At 35.3% G+C, this 17,175-nt stretch overlaps 1 long non-coding RNA gene across 1 annotated transcript in view; it reads left to right on the top strand.

The window, feature by feature from the left end:
• Nucleotides 1–234: 234 nt before the first annotated feature.
• LOC121033799 (uncharacterized) overlaps nt 235–17,175 on the top strand; it is a 132,261-nt gene continuing 115,320 nt past the window's right edge. Inside the window, exon 1 of the long non-coding RNA XR_005792123.1 lies at nt 235–351. This is a non-coding gene — a long non-coding RNA (uncharacterized LOC121033799). The remainder of the gene's footprint in view (nt 352–17,175) is intronic.

The raw sequence follows: 17,175 nt of genomic DNA on the forward strand, positions 1-17,175 counted from the left end.
ACATTCTTTTGAGCTATAAATTCACACCTATTTTTCTGTCTCTCAATGGTTTCCACCTTTTATATTGGTGTTTGGGACTCTAAGACTAGAAATGAAGCTGTCCATGATAGGTTAGAAAAGAGAGAATCTGAAAATAAACTTGTAGTTTCCTAGCACAATTGAGGCTAAAAATGTGCATTACAGTATTGTTTTAATTACTGTGTGTGTTTTCTTTTTGTCTTGGGTCTCCAGGACTGAACATTCACTTCTGGAAAGGAGCACGTTAAATTTATGTCAACCTGTACTGGATTTGAGAAATTCCCTAAATAAAGGAGGAAAAAGGAGAAATACCTAAAAAGAAAAAGAAGGCAGGTATATCCTGATAACTAGATAGATTCTCAAAGCTTGTATCTGTGGTGTAGTCATGAAATAATTTAACATTGTGACATAATATTTTCTGCTTAATTAGCATTCGATTATATGGTTTCCAGTTTTGAACAATATAATTTTAGTATAGGTAGAAAGATGAAGCCTAAAGGAATCTAGATCTCAATCTAATAGAAGGAATATTATTTTCCTTTTGCTTTCCAAAGTTTCTTTTGAGTACAGAGTTTTAAAATGAAATGTAATACATTCACCACCCAGTTATTCTTAGTGCTTATATTAGCCTTAAATAATAAAAAGCTTAAGGTCCATTTTTCCATTTTTAAAATTTACATATGATTACATTTAAGTTAATCTTCTTTATTTGTTTTCCTTTTGTAAAAAGGTACTCTGTTACCTCTGTCAGATTACATTAGAGGATTTCGGTGACATTCTTGTACTAGAGAAACTATGAACACTTCTACAGGCTATGTATTTATGCAGCCACAATGGGTATAATCCTATTTTTATGAAGAATGAATAGAATTGACTTAAAAATAGAAATAGCTTCCTGAAATCACCTACATTCTATTTAGCCCAATTTAAAAAAAATAACTTAAAAGCTTGTTGCAAACATTTAAATCAGATAAGTCAGCACAATCCCTTGCCAAAGGTCAAAAAGATTGCAGTAAAAATCCAAACAGAATATCAATTGGGACCTGACAAGGCAAAGCAAGTGGACGATTCAAATAAATTTCTTTCTGAATACACATTTGCTCATCTTTGCTCAAGGGTCAAAACAGAATTATTCTGGAATAGAAATGGTGACTATATGACCTGTTGTTTAACGAGTGTTTCTAAACTGGTTTATAATTACCAAATTAATCTCAGAATATATTAAAAACCTATTTGCACAAGCTATGTACAAGTAAAAAAAAAAAAAGGAGCAGAGCACTTTACCTGCATCGATACAAAGCATTGCATAACAAGTATTTGTTTTTGTAGTTATTGTGGCTTTGGGAACAAGCAAATATAAACAGCAGGAAACAAAAATACAGAAGCAGTGCAACTGGAGGTTGTCAGGGAGCAGTATGGTGGCTTTAGGAGCTGAATTCGGCTTGAAATAAGCTTTGTTTCAGTATGCGTAAGAGGCTTTGGCGCTGTATCAGACCTCTGGGGCAACCACTCAGCAGGATGGGGATTATCCAGCGGTTTACTATAGTCTGTGCTTCCCAATTCATCGAAAACCTGCCTCCTTGTCGTACTCTTCCATTAACTCACTTTTCCATCTCCTCCCCCGCCTTCTGCGATTTTAGGTCTTTTGGCTAAAAAGAGTAGCGAATGTTAATTCAGAATCTAAAAAGTAATTAATGAACTTAATTGAAAAGATACCAAACGTTTGACATCTATAGATAGTGAGTAAGCCTAAGCGTGGGTAATTTTGCAAACTGAGTAAATCCGTTTTCTGAAATTGATGTTTCTTTGTCATTGGTGGCCCTACCAAAAATGTCCTATGCACAAATTGACTGTATTTTAATACAACTGCTATTCATTCACAATAAATTTCCAAATGTATTTCTAACAATGAAATGCTTTCTTTCTTTCTTTCTTTCTTTCTTTCTTTCTTTCTTTCTTTCTTTCTTTCTTCTTTTAAGGCTTGACAGGGTTAATTCCATTTAGCTGTGAGAAGACTATGCTATGGTGGAAACCCCATGGTTCTTCCAAACGCATGACCATCAAAGAACCAGATTAGCTGAGTGAGGAGGGAAAAGGAAACTGTGCCCTTCCTGTCTCTTAATAAAGCTAAGATTACAGAAGTATTTAATAACCATTGTGGGTTTTAATAGGAAATTGTATGAACACTTTTGGTAATTCACTCAATCTATGGTTACCGTTGAAGATTGTTTTTGTTTAAGCTAGCTTAGATATCTAGAAAATGTTGTAAAACCAGGATCCTATTACGCATAGCACTGCTAAGTAATCAACTATGAAGACATTAAAAGTTCTTTTTGGATATCTCATTTGCACTGAGAACAGTGAGTTGCACCACGGCTAAAGAAACAACAGCAATTGTTTTATACACACTGAGAAGGCAATAAAATGTGGATTCCTTATGTAGGTCCAAATGTAGCAGCTGGATTTGGCTTTATGAACCATGAAAAATAGTTCCCATCTGGAAGTTGATGTTGAATAAAGATGCAACAGTAAGAGAGCATTTTACATGAAACATTTTTTACATGCCTGACACAATCGTTGCTAATTTCTAATTATAATTGGAAAATAATAATGGGGGGTCAATGAGTTTGGTATCAAATACCCAAAACTTTTAAAATCTTGGTGTGATTGTTTTGTTCATTAAAAACAAAATAGGCAACAGCAATATTAATTTTAAATTTTCTGAATAAATAATTAGTACTTTAATAACTACAGTTATACAATTATAAATAGTCACATTCTAAAATTTAAAATGTCATTGACAATAATGATGAATTTTTTGTTATTGAAAAATGTATGGTGATGTGTACAATCCACTCCTTCATTCTACAGCATATTCTAAAATGTTAGTTCTGTCTTTGAATAAATTCTTATCAAAGATTCCCTGTAACTCGTATTTGAAGTTACATATAAGAACTGGACCTTCTGAGGTTATTGTACTATCCCTTTGCTTTCGAGGAGGAATATTCTCAAATAAAAAATAAACATAGAACCATAAATCCAAGTTTCGAAGATTGGATAATGCTTGTCAGCATATTCCAATCTCCCCCTGAATTTATTATGTAAATTGGTCAAAATTATTGCTTACTGCCAACTCTTTTTAGTACATGTTTTGCATTTAGCAAGGACACACATAATTTGCCCCCTTTTGGCAGTTGTTTTTGCCATATTAAAATTGAGAGACTGAGCAGATAATAAGACTGTTGACAATATTTACAGGCTATAATGCATCATTTTATTTATGTTAATCCAACTACATAAGATTTAAATTTGAAGATACCGTTGTTTCAGTTTTTAGCTATTGGTTCTTTAAAACAGTTAAAATTTTTAAATTACTAAAGTCTCAGTCTTTTTTTTTCTTTTTTTTCAAAATGAACTTTTGAATTACTTAATTATTCCAGATAAAACAAAGCTTGCTTTAATATATAGTATATCTGCAAATTAAAAAAAAAATACTGTAGCATATTTTAAAGTTCATTGAAAATGCAATACAGCAAGGAAGGACAGGGATACAAATAGAAGGTGTAAATCTAATAAAATTTGTTAAAACTTGAGAAAACTTACTACATAATAATTTTCCTAAACTTCCTGTTTTTTCTTAAATGCTTGTTTCTAAATTCATCTACCAGCATAGAGGAAGATCAATACATTTTTTAGGAAGCTACTGTTTTTCCAAAGTAACTTTTCTTCATGTAGAGGTCTGCATATTAGGTTCACTTGATTTAAAAATGTCATGTCTTTATACTTGTTACGTATAAAAATAGAAGATGTACAAAATGATTGTGAGGCCCTTAGTATAGTACCTAGCCTTAAGGACTCAATTAATGGTAGCTATTAAGGACAAATGATGGAAACTCTTTCTCTTAGAGTTTGTTCACTTTTGTTTGGGATGTTAATTGTTGGCGTTTATTTATTATTTAATATAAAGTTGAGAACGGTAATTCAGAATTCAGAATTCAGTAATTTCAGAAATTCTGAAAAATCAAAACAGATTAAGAATTGATGTGTGTAGGGGTGCCTGGGGCTCAGTTGGTAGAGTGTGAGACTCTTTGATCTTGGGATCATGTGTGTGAGCTCCACATCGGGTGTAGAGCTTAAAAAAAAAGAATTGATGTGTGGAATATAAGTTCTAGCTATGTGAAATAAAAACCAAACTACCAGAGACTTTACGCTATGTTCTATCTTGATAACTATTCAGTATATTGATTTGTTAGCCTGCTTTCTGCTAAGCCCCCAAATCTACAGCTTAAAGTTTATGAACTACAAAATATTATTTTAGACTCTTGAAACATTGTATGATTAAAATTTGCAAGATAAATGAATGTCAGTAATTATAGAGAAATAATTTTTTATTTCCCAAATAAATTAAGCATAAATTCTTTTTAAAAAATGGAAAGACAATTCTTTTTTCCAGTTATTTTTAAACAATCCTCCTTCCTTTCTAGAGTCACATTACTTGTGCCTTGACAGACATGGGCCAAATGTTTTTTTACCCAGTGTTTTCTCTCCAAACCCAACCTTGAAGATGCAACTGAAATTGAACTATTCCATAAAGCCTTTCTTGATTCTTCCATTGCAGTTCCTTTCATTTTTAGACTTGTAGAACTGGGGGTGGGGGACGCCAGAGTAGCTCAGTCAGTTAAGTGTCAGACTCTTGGTTTTGGCTCAGGTCATAATCTCACCGTTCGTGGGTTTGAGCCCTGCATTAGGCTCTACACTGGCAGCACAGAGCCTGCTTGGGATTCTCTCTCTCTGCCCCTGCTTTCTCTCAATAAATAAATAAACAAATAAATAAATAAACAAACAAACAAACATTAAAAAAATAAAATTACAGAACTGGGATCATCTCAGTAATTTCTTGGAGGACTATATATATGTATGTGTATGTGTGGCATTACACATATATGTATATATACGATATTATATATGTAGCTTTGACTTTATATTTATAATCTTCTACTCTTTAGATTGTAATGCAAGTAAATTTTGGAACTCCGCGTGCATCGTAACTTCCTTAAAAGCAAGCACAACATTTCACAATTTGATAGCTCATGTTTGACAGTTTTGTATATGACAGACACACAGTAAATATTTGTTGCTCTATCCTTGACAAAACATTGTATCAGTGATTCCCAACTAGGGGTGGTTTTGCCCCTCAGTAGACATTTGGCAATGTTGGGAGACATTTTGCTTCTTACAATGGGTGGGTGGGGCGGGGAGTGGGGTGTGTGGAGGAATGAGAGGTGCTACTAACATCAAGGGGAAGAGGCCAGGGATGCCACTCAACATCCTACAGTGTACAGGACCACCCACTTGCCTTCCTGTCACACATACATAAACTCACTAGGTTTTCCTTTCCATCTATTTTTTTTCTCCCCTTCTGGGATTTTAGGTCATTTGGCAAAAAAAAAAAAAAAAAAAAGTGGACCTTAAGACAAAAAGTTATACAGCCCAAAGTTTCAATATTGTCAAAGCTGAGAAACTCTGCATTACATCAAATCCCATAGGCACACAGTTAAACAAAAATCCAAAGAGATTCTTTGGTAAGGAAACAAAATCTTTTTAAAAATTTAAATATTGTATATAATTTGTTCTTTGAGAAAAATTTTATTAATTTCACATGGAATGTGAAGTATTAGCATTTCTTTTCATACAGAAATTGTATCTTTTTTCCTGAGTATTTATGTAATGAGCATATATTTTATTATATAGATTTTACCATTTTGCCAAGTAATTTGTTTCTGGTTGGAAAGCAGAGACCTAGGGAGGAAAAAAAATACAAAAATCATGGAAATCACGTGTTTAAGCAGGCAAATAAAAATTGAGGCAGCGTTTTAATTTTTCATATTTGAGAAACATCTTCCTCATTTTGTTCCATTCCCTTCCTCACACCCTGAGATTCCTGCTAGAGCCCTGGAGTTAGGACCTGTCATGATAGCCTGTGTCCCTCCAGCATAGGAAAGTCTGTTTGTTGTTGTTGTGCTGTTGTTGTTGATCTTAAAATTTATTTATTTATTTGAGAGAGACAGAGAGAGAGAGAGTGCAAGTGGGGGAGGGGCAGAGAGATGGGGGGACTGAGGATATGAAGGAGGCTCTGCTCTAAAAGCAGAGAGCTCGACGGGGGGCTCGAACCCACGAACCTCCAGATCATGACCTGAGCGGAAGTCCAACATTCAACAGATTGACCGCCTACGTGCCCCTGCTTGTTGTTTTGGAACACAGTACAACAAGAAGTGAGGGAGGGAAGGGGTCATAACAGTATTCACTTCTTTGTGAATATTGGAGTACTATATATTTTCTTTTCAATATTTGGAGGTCTCTTCTAATTTGAGAAGTCAAATATCAAGATTCAGTTTCTAAGTTTATCACTTAACTACCTTTCTATCTTAGTTTTTGGAATACCTTTCATGCTTCCATAAATGTAGTTATAGAGAAATTTTAGTAATGGCAATTTCTTACCAAAAGCCAAGTAAAAATTCTAGCCAGTGTTAACATTTAAAAATATCCTCAGATTTTGTTGTTGTTATTGTTGCTTACAAAGTAAATTGTGAAAGGTGTGGTTTAGTCAACTAAGTATGTAATTTGCATTATACAGTAGTTTTAAATTCCTGGATCTATTTTGCTCTCTAGAAACATCAATATGTACTTTGTTAGAGCCAAACTCTGTTATAAACATATTTTAAATTTCAAAGCAATAGACTTACTCTATATTGACGCATGTCTTGGTTATTAAGATAACTGTTGACAAAAAAACCTGTATGTATCCTGTTCCACAATACCATGATTTCAAAAAATAACTTTTCATTTTCTGAGGAGCAATCTCAATAGCCACCATGCAAAAGACACATTTATTTAGACCCCAAACTTTTATAACAAATGTCCACATCTATTTCTAAAACCTTGTTCAATGTTCTTAAGTTAGTTGTCATCAATTTTCTCTTTTTAGTTTTTCTTTCTTTTCTTTCTAGAATGTTTCTCTGGAATTCTTTATTCCTACAAACACCCACTCATACTTGGGAAAATAAAATATTTTTGCAAAATTCTTTCAAATAATTTATTTGTCCCCTTCTCCAGTTATAATTTGATATATTCTACAAATGCACATTACGTTGTCTTTAAAAATATTTGTCTCCATTTTGAGCTTACTTTAAAAGGGAATTACCAATGAATAACTGAAGTGGGCCTTTGAAGTATGGTTGGTATCATTTATCATTTTAGTTGGAGAAAGAGACTACTGTTGAATTATAAAAAGTAATCCCTTCTTGCTCATACACATGGAAATGACTCACTATTTTGCAAATCATCTGTCTTGCTCCTAGTGAGTCTGGCTTGGCCCAGTCAAACAAAAATGTGAGTGCAGAAAAAATAATGTGAACATCCTGAATGCCATTGGTACCAAACTTTCAAAAGGAGTCCATAATTAGGCTGTAGATACCAAAAGAGGGAGAGAGTATTTAAAATTATGGGGTTAGATTGAAGGGAGAGATAATAGATATATATTTTTCCTGTAAAGACAAGTAAAGAAAAGATATAGGTAATATATATATGAAGCTAACTCCTAAGTTTCTTTTTGTTTTTATTACCTGTGGGAACTTCTTGCTACATAATTGTCTTTTTTTATTTTCTTTACACGTATAACTCTTTAACCACACTGTTAATTTCTGAGGGCAGGGATTGAATTTCATTCTTTATGCTCCCTGGACTGTATTACCTGAAGTAGCAAGTACATTCATTGGAATAAATAGAATGTATTAAAAAGCTGAAATATATTGGCTTTAGAAAGTCATCACTGAACTTTAAAAAATATTGTTTTTTCAAAGTTACAGAACTGTATGGAAATAGTATAACAAACATGCATGTAGCCAACATGTGCATATAACAGAGGTTGACAATTTGGCATTTGCTTCAAATCATTATTTTATTTAATTTAGAGAGAGAGTAAGCAGGACAGAGGGGCAGAGGGAGAGAGAGAGAATCTCAGCCTGGAGCCCAAGGCTGGGCTCCATTCCATCACCCTGGGATCATGACCTGAGGCAAAATCAAGAGTTGGTCACTCAACTGACTGAGTCACCCGGGCACCCCTGCTTCAAAGCATTTTTAAAACGAGTCAAAATTCTTGGGGCAGCTGGCTGGCTCAGTTAGGGGTGCATGTGACTTTTGATCTCGGGGTTGTGAGTTCAAATCCCACCCTGGGTATAGAGATTACTTAAAAATAAAATCTTAAATTAGTATAAAATAAAATAAAATAAAGTAATTCAAATTCCTTTTTACATTCTCCAATCTCTTTTGCCTCCTTTCCTCCCCATAGGCAATCACTGTTCTGATATTGGTGTATATACTTTCTTTTCATGTTTTTAAATATATTTCAAGATATAATCTATACATAAAATAGTGTTATTCTCATGCTTAAAATTTACAGAAATATATTGTACTCTTTGTGTGTGTCCTACATCAAATACTATCTCATTGTTATTTTAATTTATATTTGCATTTCTCTGATTTCTAGTGAGATTGAGCAAAGAAACACTTTGCCAATATCCTCTTCCTAATTTATTTCTCTGTAAATGTTTATACTGCCTTTATTGTACCCATTTTTTATTTTATTATCTTATCTTATCTTATCTTATCTTATCTTATCTTATCTTATCTTATCTATTATTTATGTTTTGAGAGAGTGCTCATGAGCAGGGAGAAGGACAGAGGAAGAGGGAGAGAAACTTAAGCAGGCTCCAAGCCTAGCCCAGAGCCTGACAGTGATCTGATCTCACAACCCTGAGATCAAGAGCTGAGCTGAGGTCCAGAGTCTGGGTGTCTCAGTCAGTTAAGCCAGTTAAGCACCCGGTTAAGCAAGCCAGTTAAGCAATTCTTGATTTTGGCTCAGGTAATGATCTCATGATTCAAGAGACTGAGCCTGCATCGGGAGACTGCTTGGGAGTCTCTCTCTCCCTTTCTCAGCCCTTCCTCTGCTGGTGCTCTTCCAAAAACAAATAAGTAAACATTTTTAAAAAAGAGTCAGATGCTTAACCAACTGAGCCACCCAGGCACCTCCAGATATTTTAAGTTTAAAGCAGACAAATGTATCAATTTTTTTTCTGATATGAGATATTTTTGTTTTATTTATTTGTTTATTTGTTTGTTTACTTTTAAAGTAGACTTCATGCCCAGCACAGAGCCCAGTGCTGGGCTTGAACCCACAACCCTGAGATCAAGACCTGAGCTGAGATCAAGAGTCAGACACAACCAGCTGAGTCAACCAGGCACCCCTGTTTTTATTTTATTTAAGCAAACTTTACATATCATATGGTAATAAAATCTTCTGCCATGTATTCTTTTCTCATGCAAGAGGTGCATTTAAGTCTTTTCCATGAGGAATTTATTTTGGTGTATGGAGTGTGTTAGCGATCTTATTTTATCACATATGGATAATCAATTTTCCTGACCTTTTTCCCTGAGTAGAACATTCTTTATTCGTTGCACTGTAACATGACATGCCAAATTCCCATATATGTGTGGGGTTGTTTCTGGCTGCTCAGTCCTATTTATCATCTACTGATCATTTATACATAAATGCCATATCATTTTAATTAATGTTATTATATTATGACTCAATACATACTAGAGCACAGTCTACAGTTTTGTATTGGCCGTTATTGGCTATTTTCTCTTTCGTATGAATTTTAAGATAAGCTTATCAAATTAAAACTTGTTAGTATTTTGATTGCATTTGCATTGAATCTATAACTCAGTTATTGAGAAAACGGCACCCTTGTGGTATTGGGTCCTTTAACTCTGAACATTGTATATGTATTCAGTGTTTAAAGGCTTTCTTATGCCCTTCCTTAAAATTTGATGATTTTTTTGTTTACTGGCCTCACCTTCTTTTTGATGCATTTATTTCTAACAATCTTGATTATACTGATATTGTTAGTGGGATTTTTCCTAATGTGGAATAGATAGGGGTTAAAAAGTCTGGGTTCTAGATCCAAGGGCTTGAGTTCAAATCCTAGCTCTACCACGTACTAGGTGTATCTCAGTTTACTTATTTACTTAGCTACTTCAGCAGGTTTGTTGTGAAGAGTAATTGAGATAATATATGCCTAGAATATAGTACTTAATATACTTGACTTATTAGCACTACTCCTTCCTTGACTTATTAGCACTACTTAGTTTTTGCTGCTATAAAGGATATTATTCATTTTTGTATGTTGGTCTGTAGTTACTCTTGGATGTTCTTGATAGAGAATCATATCATACATGAATAATCTCTTGTTTTTAAAATTCTTCCACCTCTTATTTCTTCTTGTCTTCTTGTGTTAGCTAGGACTTCTAATATAATGCTGCATATAAGCACATTGTATATTTTTACTGAAACAAACTAGACTTTTAGAGAACATTTATGTGAGTTTCCCCCTTTGCCAATGTTTAATTACATGAAAGTTGTAACCTCTTTCTATTTTGGGAATTTGCAAACAAAACAAGTAAAGTAAAACATGGAGACACACATTAACCTTTCACTCTGCCTATTACGTTATTCCTCTGTCATATTCATCTCCTTAAATCATATTCATCTCCTTAAATCATACCCCTCTTCAAGACCAAGTCTAAACGCTAATTTCTCCATGAAACCTATGGCTTTTTTTAGCTGGAGGTAGCATCTCCAGTCCCTTACCCCTTAGTGTTTCATTAGCATCTCTCTTATTTGTACTCTAGCTTACGTTATGTTATGAATTTTTTTATTGTTCTTATTCAGATCTTAAGATTTTTGAGGTCAGAATCAGCATCTGTTTTGTTTTGAAGTTTCTTTCCTGCCACTACTAGCAAAATTCATACTCAACAAATGGCAAATAAATAAATGAAAAAATAAATAATATCTGGAACTAACTATCAAATACATCTAAAGCTTATTAGGGAAGAAACACAAAACCAGAAACACATCTTTATTCTTTTGTGAGAGTTTGCTTTATTATTATTTATTTAAAAAGTGTGTGGCCATGAGTATACAGACATATAATTAATACTCTGAAACAAAGTAAGAATTTGACTACCACTGTGATTTTTGATTAATTAATTCTACTAGAACAAGTGACAGCATAGAAAGGCAGTAGAAAAGCACCCTCATGGGGACAACCAGGATGCACAAATAAATGCCATTCATCTCTATTTAACAGAAAATTTAATAATCTATTCAGCTTTATTCTCTCCAGCTTAATCCAGGCCATTTCAGGAGTAGTCTTTGGAGAAATATTTTTTAAGAAGTAAGCTGACTCAGATGTTTGTTAAAATGACATGTGGGGGAAAAAAAAAAATAAAATAAAATAAAAGCAAACTTGAAAATGAAAAAAAAAAAAATGACATGTGGGTCCTTCCTTCTGTTTTTTTGAACAGTATTTTTTTTAAACCGAAAGGAGCAAGTCCCTAATGGAGAATACATCGTAGAGCTCCCTATCACTGTTCCAGTCTTTGAGTTTGCCACAGTTGCTTCTTTTCATGTGTGTTTTGTCCCTTTGGAATCTAAGTTCTTAGCATCCGGACCAGTTTGTCATAGCAAATAGAAAATGTCTGGCATATGTGGCAGACTGTTTCCTCTTCGAGGAGAAATAGAACCCAAGGTGTTTATTCATGAATCACACAGAAGCTTTATACCCCAAAAAAGTACTAAATATGTAAATATAAAATGTCCTGAAGGTAATTCCCCAAGTTCTCAATTTATGCCATCCCTGTTTTTTAGAACTGGATCTTACCTTTATTTTTCAAAAATATATCTGCAGAGGTCTGCAGAAACCTGCAGGCCCGCATCTGCTCCTGGAGGCCAGGCTTCCAGCTTGCATTGACTTTCAGGATCTTCCTTCAGGCAAACACCTGGAGGCAATCATCTGCAGATGCCAGTCTGCAAGCAGATGTATATGGGTAGGACAGCAGCACTTTTTGCCATTAGAACAGCTGGGAGGAAAGGAAAATAAATGTGTTCTGCCTTCCTTTGTGTCATATAAAACTCCCTTAGAGCATTCTCACCTGGAACCCATTTTCCTTCTCTTCTGGTCTTGGCTTTTTTGATGGGGAAAGAAACTTGCCTCACTTATCCTTCCAGGTTAAGAGGAATTTTGTTCTTCCTTGACATCAGTCACCTTGGTTGAGAATGTTGCTCAGCAAGGATTCTTGTATTTGCCTAAAATATTCGTTTGCCCAAAAAGTGAGTTCCTTGAAGGGATTACCTCTGACTCAATAATTACCCCACTGTATGGTGCCTAGTACAAGTTTAAATGCGTAGATGCACTCATAAATAATTGTGATATCTAATTCATATCTCAGGTGAAGCTGAAAACTAAATGTGTATAATTTTATTTATCATTTTAAAAGTATCTCCTTGGGGAGCCTGGCTGGCTCAGTGGGTGGAGTTCATCTCAGAGTTGTGAGTTTGAGTCCCACTTTGGGTGTAGTGATTACTTAAAAATAAATCTTTTATATATGTAAGGATATATATACTCTCAAAGTTGGTTTACTGATGAGATTCAGTTTGGGAAAAGTAATATACACCTAGATATTACTTTTGAGAAACATTAAATTTTCTTGATTTTAATATTCTTAATCAAAATAATATATTGACTGGATAAAAAATACTCAAATAATAACGAACACATAATTAAAAAAAATACCTGTTTTCTGTCCCACCCTTCTCTGCCTTCAATCTCAGCCCCCAGGGGCAATAGTTTTAAATGCTTCTGTTTAAGTTTTCTGTTATTTGGCTCCATTAATACCAAATAATATGCAGATACCTCTAATTTCTTTTTTTTTTTTAATTTTTTTTTTCAACGTTTATTTATTTTTGGGACAGAGACAGAGCATGAACGGGGGAGGGGCAGAGAGAGAGGGAGACACAGAATCAGAAACAGGCTCCAGGCTCTGAGCCATCAGCCCAGAGCCCGACGCGGGGCTCGAACTCCCGGACCGCGAGATCGTGGCCTGGTTGAAGTCGGAAGCTCAACCGACTGCGCCACCCAGGCGCCCCACCTCTAATTTCTTAAAAAAATTTTTTTAACGTTTATTTATTTTTGAGACAGAGAAAGAGCACAAGCAGAGGAGTGGCAGAGAGAGAGAGGGAGACACAGAATCCAAAGCAGGTTCCAGGCTCTGAGCTGTCAGCACAGAGCCGGAAATGGGGCTTGAACTTACAGACTGCGAGATGATGACCCGAGCCAAAGTTGGATGCTCAACCGAAGGATGTTCACCCAGGCGCCCCTCTAATTTCTTTGAGTTTATTTATTTATTTTGAGATAGCATGAGCGGGGAGGGGCAGAGAGAGGTTGAGAGAGATAATCCTAGTGCAGAGCCCAATATGGGGCTTGAACTCACAAACTATAAGATCATGACCTGAACTGAAATCAAGAGTCAGATGCTTAACCCAGTGAGCCACCTAAGTGCCCCTAATTTCTTTATTTAACAACTTAAGACATCATTTGTCTTCCCGTTATGACAGATGAGAATTAGCTCACACCAACCCTATCTCCTTCTCTCTCTGGCCCAATTTTATTATTTAATTCTTCTAAATATTCCTTATAATGGTGTGTTGAGGACATATACATTAATTTTTTTCTTGGGTAAATACTTAGAAGTGGAATTGCTAGGTCTTATGGTATTATTGATTATTATTATTTATTCATAATAAGTAAACAGAATATTATTGAATCTTGAAAAGAAAGGAAATTCTTCCGAAGAAGACATACAGCTGGCCAACAGGCATACGAGAAGGTGCTCAACATCACTAATCATCAGGTAAACACAAAACCACAATGAGTATTACCTCACATCCATTGAGATAACTTATCAAAAAGGTAAGAATTAAATGTTGGCAAAGGTGTGAAGAAAAGGAAACCCTTGCACACTGTTGGTGGGAATGTACATTGGTATAGGTATTATTAAAAATAGTATAGAGGTTAGGGGCACCTGGGTGGCTCAGTGAGTTAAGTGTCTGACTTTGGCTCAGGTCATGATCTCGCAGTTTGTGGGTTCTGGCCCCACATCAGGCTCTGTGCTGATAGCACAGAGCCCGGAGCCTGCTTTGAAATCTGTGTCTCCCTCTCTCTCTGCCCCTTGCCCACTCACACTGTTTCTCTCTCTCTCTCTGTCTCTCAAAAATATACATTAAAAAATTTTTAAAAAATAGTATAGAGGTTCTTCAAAACTACAAATAGAATTATCATATAATCCAGCAACTCCTTTTTTGGGTAGATACTCAGTGGAAATGAAATCAGTGCCTTGAAGAGATATCTGTGCTCTCATGTTTCCTACAGCATGAGTCACAATAGTCAAGCTATAGAAACAACTGAAGTTTGTCAACAGATGAAGGGATAAATAAATATATATATATAATATATATATTCTGTATATACACACATATGTAATTTTGTATATAATGGATATCATTCAGTCTTAGAAAAGAAGGAGATTTTGTCATTGGCAGCAATATGCATGAACCTGGGGAATATTGTTCTTAGTGAAATAAGCAGACACAGAAAGAAAACAAATGCCTGGTTTCATAAATATGTAGAATCTAAAGTAGTCAAATATATAGATGCAGAGAGTAGAATGGTGATTACCAGTGGTAGGAGTGTTTGGGAAATGGAGAGGTTGGTCAAAGGATACAGAGTTGCAGTTATGTAAGATGAATAAGTCTAGAGATCTAATGTATAGCCTGATGTCTGTAGTTAATAATACTGTATTGAGCAGCACCTGGGTGGCTCAGTCAAAGGTCCAACTCTTGATTTTGGCTCAGGTCATGATCTCCAGATTTGTGGGTTCGATCCCTGCATCAGGCTCTGCTCTGACAGCTCAGAGCCTGTTTGCAATTTTCTCTCTCTGCCCCTTGCTGCTCATACTGTCTCTCTCTCTCTCTCTCTCAAAATAAATAAATAAACTTAAAAAAATAATAATACTGTATTAAATACTGGAAATTTGCTGAGAGTAGATTTCAGGTACCTTCACCACACACACACACACACACACACACAAAATGGTAACTATGAGGAGAAGATATGTTAATTAGCTTGCCTATAGTAATTATTTTCCTATATACATATATATGTATATTAAATCATCATGTTGTACACCTTAAGTGTATACAAATTTTTTAACATTCATTTTTAAGAGACAGAGAAAGAGTGCGAGCTGGGGAGGGGCAGAGAGAGAGAGAGAAAGAGAGAGAGACAGAATCCAAAGTAGGCTCCAGGCTCTGAGCTGTCAGCACAGAGCCTGACATGGGGCTCGAACCCATGAACCGTGAGATCATGACCTGAAGTCAGATGCTTAACTGACTGAGCCACTCAGGCACCCCAAGTGTATATATTTTTCCTTAAAAAATTAAAAATTAAAAGAAAAGATTATTTCTATTAAAAAAGATGGAAGAAAATTCTGACACATGCTATGTGGATGAACCTTTAGGACATGCTAAGTAAAATAAGCCAGTTACAAAAAGACAAATACTATGTGATTTTGCTTATATGAGATATTCAGAGTAGTCAAGTTTATAGAAACAAAAAATAGAATGGTGGTTGCCAAGGAACGGGGGAGGGGGATGTGGGGAGTTGTTTCATGAATGCAGAGTTTCAGTTTTGCAAATGAAGGTGTCCAGGAGATAGGTTGTAGAACAATGAGAATATACTTAACACTTGAACTGTACAGTTAAAAATGATTAAGCTGGGGGTGCCTGGTGGCTCAGCTCTTAAGCATCCCACTCTTAACATATGCTCAGCTCATGATCTCATGGTAGTGAGACTGAGCCCCGTGTGGGGGTCTATGCTGGGCATGGAGGCTGCTTGAGATTCTCTCTCTGTGCCTCACTCCTGCTGGCACATATGCTCTCGCTCTCTCTCTCTCCTAAAAAGATTAAGATGGTAAATTTTGTACTATTCATATTTTACCATAATTTAAAAAAAAGTATAATGATAATGTATTTGTTACCAAAAAGTCAAGAATATTAAGTATATAAAGTGTAAAGTTAAATTCTTCACTGTTCCTGCACCTGAGAGGTAACCAGATCAAACAGTTTGAAAATTTTTTCTCTCGGGCTAAATTAATGAAGCATAAAAGGGTTTTCAGCGGTAAAGAAGGCAAATCTGTCCTTTAAAGAACCACTGTTTGTAATGGCTAAACTACCACATGAACTTGGACACAATCAATATTTGATATGTAGTGCCATTTTTTTTTTCTAGGTAACACTACATAGCTTTAAAAAAGATGAATATTTCTTGGTATCTAGTATTGCTAGGCATTGTGCTAGTTTCTCTATAAACAATATTTAACTTAATTTCTCCACAATGTTATGAGTTGATCCTTTCAAATCTTCTTTTTAAAAAAAGTTTATTTATTTATTTTGAGAGAGAGAGAAAGAGAACCAGCGCGGGGGGTGGGGGGTGGGGGGTGGGGAGGGGGCTGGCAAAGAGAGAGGGTGATAAAGGATTGAAGCCGGCTCCATGCTGACAGCAGAGAGCCCAATGTAGGCTTGAACACACAAACCACGAGATCATGACCCGAGTCAAAGTCAGATGCCCAACTGACTGAGCCACCCAGGTGCCCCTAAAATGCTTCTGTAATAACTAGCTCTTGTCTTCATCATGGCACCTAACACAATCTGCCTCCCATCCATGTTCTTGAGGAATGGATTGTGTTGTGTTTACTGTTTACCTCCATGCCTACCTCAGGAATTGGAACACAACATATACTTAGGCAATATTTGTTGAAAGAATATTACTATTTTCATTTTAAAACTTGTGACACTGAGTTTCAAAAAGGTTAGGCAAGATAAGAGAGCTGGTAAATGACAGAGCTATGATTTAAATTAAATACACGGTTTTCCTTTTTTAAAGTCTGTCTTGTCTTTCTGATTTTCTGCTAAATAGAAGGTTCCTACATTGAGAAGCTAGGGAAGAACCGTGGGCCATTGCCATACTAAATAAAGTAGTAAATATAGAATTAGGTACTCAGGTCAGTGGATTCAGAAGCAAAATTAAGTCTGACATGTATGATGATAACAGTTGGCATTTGCAATAACTTTACGTGGCATTATATACTCATTAATTAGTCTACATAATACTTCATTATGTGAGTCTTCATTACTGAATTTTA

The sequence above is a fragment of the Herpailurus yagouaroundi genome, unplaced genomic scaffold (genome assembly GCF_014898765.1).
Source record: "Herpailurus yagouaroundi ecotype Mexico unplaced genomic scaffold, PumYag 159, whole genome shotgun sequence".
NCBI classification, from domain to species: Eukaryota; Metazoa; Chordata; class Mammalia; order Carnivora; family Felidae; genus Herpailurus; species Herpailurus yagouaroundi.